Source organism: Notamacropus eugenii, chromosome 5, assembly GCF_028372415.1.
Source record: "Notamacropus eugenii isolate mMacEug1 chromosome 5, mMacEug1.pri_v2, whole genome shotgun sequence".
In the NCBI taxonomy this organism is placed as follows: Eukaryota; Metazoa; Chordata; class Mammalia; order Diprotodontia; family Macropodidae; genus Notamacropus; species Notamacropus eugenii.
Genome location: NC_092876.1, coordinates 445,156,851 through 445,163,028, shown reverse-complemented (window position 1 = coordinate 445,163,028; position 6,178 = coordinate 445,156,851). Strand labels below are relative to the sequence as shown.

The 6,178-nt window shown below is 35.9% G+C and overlaps 1 pseudogene; it reads left to right on the top strand.

The window, feature by feature from the left end:
• The window catches only part of LOC140507206 (mediator of RNA polymerase II transcription subunit 16 pseudogene), a 28,498-nt pseudogene continuing 22,320 nt past the window's right edge, over positions 1-6,178 (top strand).

Below are 6,178 nucleotides of genomic sequence, written 5' to 3'. Positions count from 1 at the left end.
TTTTCCCCATTTTCACCCTCCTGGACATTGCTGCAGCATAGGACACTGCTAATTACCCTCCTATGCACATCCTGTCTTCCCACAGCTTCAGAGGGTAAACAAAACAGGAAATCATAAAATCATAAAATGTTAGAGTCAGAAGGGGCCTTACTCATCTTGGACCACTGCCTCCTAAGTTTATGAAGGAGAAAACTGACCCCTAAGTAGTCTATATAACTTGCCTAGTGTCTCACCACAGCCATGGGTAGAGTCATTTCAAGTCATGAATTCTTTGTGATTCTTGACCATGACTTTCTATAAATCTTCCACTAAGTAGCTACTCAATGTAATGGAAGCTTTACTTGGGCTCCTTGAATACTCTGAAGATAACAGTGTAGCATTCAGGCAGACCCTCTTCTATTAGCTTTCATCCTTGTTCAGTCTCCTTTCTTTTCTAGTAATATGTATCCTCCACTGAGTCTCTCACACCACATTTTGGGCAAGTCATTGTTGGTTATGTGCTACGGCATATTGATGGCCACCTTGGGTCTTTCCACATCTGAACTGAAATCATTGGACTTAAAAATATACGTTGAGTTAGTTTGAAGAAGTTTAGTAAGTAGAATATCTCTGCTTCTACATCTGCCAAAGATCTTCCTGATGATACCTTTGCCTCGTGTAACCATAGGTTACAAATCTACAGTTTGTTGACTACAGTCAACAAATCTCTGTAAGTCATAATTTCCTCATTTGTAAAATGTACATAATACCTGCAGTACCCACTTCACAGGGTAACTGTGAAACTTAAATTAGATAATATATGTAAAATGCTTTGTAAATCTTAAAGTAGTAGATGTTAACTCTTTTGACAGCCAAATATGGGGATGATTGACTCTGTGGCTTATTGTAATAGGCAACTCCCAGTGAGGAGATTCTTTATACCATGGCAGTTGGGCATCTGGTCTGAAAATTAGAGCCTTAGAGAGTTTCTTAGGGGCACTGAGAGGTTGAATGAATTGTCCACAGTTGTGCAGTATGTGTTTGAGGTAGGACTTGAATTCAGGTCTTCTTGATTTAAAGGGTTACCGCTCTATCCACTTTGAGGTCATGATGCTTCTTTGATCAGTTTTATTATATTCCTATTACTATAATTCATCAATAAGCATTTATCAAATACCCACTCTGTGCCAGGTTCTGTAATGTCTACTATTGTTACTATGAGCTATTACTATTCATGTTGAGCATTTTTCCATAAAGGAAATGGCTTCATGATTCTTTTGAGTACAGGATGTACAGAATGAAACCAGATCTGAAATCCAAGTTGGATTAGAGGTTTCTTTCAGCTCTAAATCCATGATACTATGATCTCTTCCAATTGGAAAAAAAGAAGTGAAACCTTTCTTTTTGCTGTAACTCATTTATCTTTGAGTTTAATTTATACCATAAATGTAAATTTATGATAGATAAATAAGTAAATTTGGATATGTTGTCCTCTCCAATAGTTTATTAATTCTCTGGTCATTGAACAAAGATCTCAAATGAATCAAGTCAATAGTTAAAATTCAACAAACATCTTATTTTGTTCAGTCATTCCTCAGCTGCATCTGACACTTTGTGTTTCCATTTGGGGTTTCTTGATAAAGAAATTGAAGTGGTTTGTCATTTCCTTCTGCAGTTCATTTTACAGATGAGGATTCTGAAGCAAATTGGGTTAAGTGAACTTGTCCAAAGTCACACAGATAGTATGTACCTGAGGCCAGATTTGAACTCAGAAAGATGAGTCTTCCTGATTCCAAGTCTGTTTCTATCCACTGCACCACCTAACAGCCCAACATTTCTTAACCACTTAAAATATTCAAGTCCTGTGTTAAACGGTAGAATAATAAAGAGGAAAAAAAAACCAATCTCTGCTCTCTAGCACCCCAACTTGGTAAATTCCAGTAGCTATATTTTTATCTCTAGAATCAATATAAATTTCATTCACTGTAGCCCTTTTTACTCTAGAATTTTCTAACTCACTTGCAATATCATTGCCCCTCTGTATGAGCCCTTCCTCCTGTATCTCTCCTCATCCCCACTTTCTATCTGCTTTTTATGTTGGTTTCTCCAACTAAAATGCCAGATCCTTGTAGGATAGGGATTATTTAGTTTGGTTTTGCTTGTATTTTGTATGCCCGGTGCTTAGTAGAGCGTTTGACCCATTGTAATTACTTCATAAATGCTTTATCTATCTACTCCTACCTTTGACACTTGAAGTTCTTCCTTGTGTGGCCTGTACCTATCTGTTCTTCAATACAGATAACTCATCATTTCTTCCTTATCAGTCTATAACACCACCTCTGGATTTCTTGCTAAGCTTCACACCCAACACTTAAATCTCTGGTTTCTTTGATTTTGCAGCTGGTATCCCTCTTTCCACAAACGGTTTCCCTCCTCAATTCCACTTCTTAGAATAATTGGTTTCTTTTTTCCCTGATCATCTTTGGAAACAGACCTAGTGATAGTATTGCTGGGTCAAAGGGAATAAGCATTTTAATAACTCTTTGAGCATAATTCCAAGTTGTTCTCCAAAATGATTGGATCAATTCATAGTTCCACCAACAATGTATTAATGTCCCAATTTTTCCACCTCCCCTCTAACATTTGTTGTTTTACCCTTCAATCATTTTAGCCAATATGATAGGTATAAAAATGATATCTCAAGGTTGTTTTAATTTGCATTTTTCTAATCAATAAAGATTTAGAGCATTTTTTTCCGTATCACTATAAATTGTTTTGATTTCTTCATTGGAAAACTGCCTGCCCTTAGCCTTTGACCATTTCTCAATTGGGGAATGACTCATATCCTTATAGATTTCACAAAGTTCTTTATATATTTGAGATATGAGACCTTTATCTGATAAACCGTGTCTATGAAATGTTTCCCCTCAATTTTCTGCTTTCTAAAATTTCTTTTAAAACTCAGGTACAGTGCAGCCTCAGACATGCCACCTTTCCTAGTATCCCAGTCTCTACTGCCTTCCCTTCCCAGGCTTCTTTGTGTGAACTTTTTATGTCTGTATTTTCCTATGTAAGGTGCTATTTCATGGAGTATATGTGGGGATGAGACTATGCTCTGGCCCCAGTAAACCTATTATCATGCATGTTCTATGCAGTGGCCCCCATTACAGCCCTATATGTATTTATTTTTCCTTTATTAAAATATAAGCCACTTGAGGGCAGAACCTATTTCATATTCATTTACGTATCTCCAGTTCCAAGAACAATCTCTGACGTTGCAGGTACTTAATAAGCGCTTTCTTGTTGGTTGCTTGTCAGTGACCTTCCCAAAATATGAAATATGGCACCCAGATCTGAACACAACTCTCTGCTCATGATACGTTAAGGCCAAAGCAGAAAATAGCAGTACCATTCCTCACTCTGGCTCCTGTATCATTTAATGTAGACTAACTTCTTAGTGGATTTTGACCACCATATCATATTATTGACTCAGACTAAGTTTCTATTCCACTAAAACCTTCAAATCTTTTCTCCTACAAACTTTTACCTTCCTCCCCTTTTGCCTTCTTCACTTTGTTCTTCTTTAGTTGTTTTAATCCAAGTTTATGATTTGGCATTCAATATATTTTCATTTTATTAGATTCAATCCATCAGTCTAATCTGCTGAGGTCCTTTCTATTCTGACTCTGCCATCCAGTACGTTATTCCTCCCATCTTCATGAAGAATGCTTCAAATGCTTGTTGAATTATTCGAAAATTGGTACACCAATCATCTATTTGCCTATACACATATTGATAAAATAAATGTTGAGCAGCATATAGTAGTCACCCCCAAAGATATGACTGAAAAATTCAATAAACAAATACACCATTTTGTACAATTCTCTTAGGTTACATCTGCTGTAAACACTTGTCTTGGTGTTTACATCACCCTGGTCTAACCCAAAGACAATAAATAAAAGAGAATTGAGCTTCCTAGCTCAGAAGGAAATTCTTGTCTCAACATTTGAGGTGGACTGCAATTGCCCCCTTCACCTTCATGTGAAAATCCAAACTGCCTGGATAAAACTTCCTCTGAGTTCCTCTGCAACACATAGGGCACCCAAAATTTCTCCAATTGATTCCTGAAACACAGAGGATATTGCAAAATGTGGAGTAAAAGCACTTCTTGTGAGAACAAGCAGAGTAACTTAAAAAACAATCAAAATTGGAAAAAACCTAAAGAGGTATGGGGCTCCCAAAAGGGCTTAAGCATTTGGGGGTTGATTATTCAGGTTTTCTAGGCCATCAGGCATTCTTTATCCTATAGACCTAAAGTCAATAAGGATATGGGACAAGTAGTCCAGATTCATGTCACAATAAAGCAAACAGTCTATATCTGCTGCAAAATAATTTTAAAACTAATATAGATGATCCCACACATTACTAGGTACCATTATATTAAGAATGTAATAATGGTGGAGTTATCAGTATTTAAACATTTAGCCATATAAAATATCCCAAAGAAAATGTCTAGACTTGTAAAGGAAACATGCTGGAAAACTGATTATCCATTTCCTTTTTGAAGATAAAATGAAACAAAAAAAAATACTAATTTTTCTCTGGTGAGTCCCTGAAAATGAGAGGGCATCTAAATATATCCTAGACAAGTCCTCACACTGTAGTCCCTCCACCCTGTCCAAGTTCAGCTCCAATTTGAACTCATAGACTTAGTACCGCTAAAACTTTAACTCATAAGCCCCCATTAGTGTATTCACTTTAATAGTTAGCCAGAGGGTATAATTAACTCAGATTAAAGGTATTTGTTAAAATGGCATAGCATGAAAAATAGTAACAAAATATTACATTGCCTTCTCCATGAACCTGGGGCATATTCTCTCATAGTAAAACATGGTGTCAATGGGAAAATTGGACAGGCACAAAGAGTACCGTACTACAGAAACACACATATATGGAATGCAAGTGGCACAAGTAACTCACATGTCCAGTGCTACAGAACCTTGATGTTCTTTTCTGTTTTATAGTGTTCTCATTTTACTTCTTTGCTAGTCCAGTTTCTCAGCTAGGATGCCCAAGTCTTCTCTCCACAACTCAACTCCTAACAGACAGATTCACCTAACTCTCAACTCATAAAGCTTTATTTTTGTGCCTTGGATGATTAAATTGTACCTGTGATACTTTTTCCAGATAGGTGCAGTGTTTCTTACTGGGTAAGCAGGTCCAATGCAAGATGCCATAGTTGATGGGAAGGATGAGAGCTCCTTTTCTCACTCCTAAAGCAGAAAGGGGTGATTTCCCTCTCAAGGGCTAGGTTCTTCCAAAGCTGTCTCTCTTCTCAATCAACCCCTTTGAAAAAGGGTCTCCTCATCAATTCTTTCATCTTACAAGATACCTTATTTTCTCTAGAAATTCATAGGAAATATGATTTCAAATCTAAATATTGGAATTCATTTTTATTTTTGGATAGAAAAAAAGTATTACTAAAATGTGATGCAATATAGTTTTGCCAATGAGGGAAAAATGGAGAAATCATTGTGTGGTCTGCTGAAGGTAATATAACTTACTATAGTATAATTAAAGTAATTTTTTTAACATAGTCTAAGTGGTGGTTTTTATCATTTTTATGCCACATTCACAGAATCATAGAATTTTAGTTAAAAACTAGTTTATAGATCAAGTAATCAAGTCCTCTCTTTAAAAATAAAGAATTTATGAATGAATTCTATCAGTTAAAGAGTAATCTCTGTTATTTTAATTGTCTACATACACACATACACACACACACGCACACAAATATACCTTTTATGAGTTAACTGTGTTCCTGTTATTGAAACTAGGGAAAGATAAAGCAGAAAAAGAGTATCTTATGTGAATATCACTTATTAATATTTATGTGAAAATATAATATGAAATATTATTAAAGACACTATGGAAAAATACCTAAGAAATGATTCACTATGACTGGTTTGGATTTATACCAAGAATACACAATCCGTGCCCTCATGATACTGAAAGCCTAAACTTTAAGATTCTGTGGATCCTGTACATCAAGTTCCAAATTGAAGCCCTTGAAATGAAAGGGACTCCAAGGGGCACAGAGCTAATAAAATCCAGGTAAATAGCATATTTACATTGGATGAGGCAATGGAAAAGTGTAAGATAATATATCACAATCATCTTCCAATAGTAGTTAAGGCTT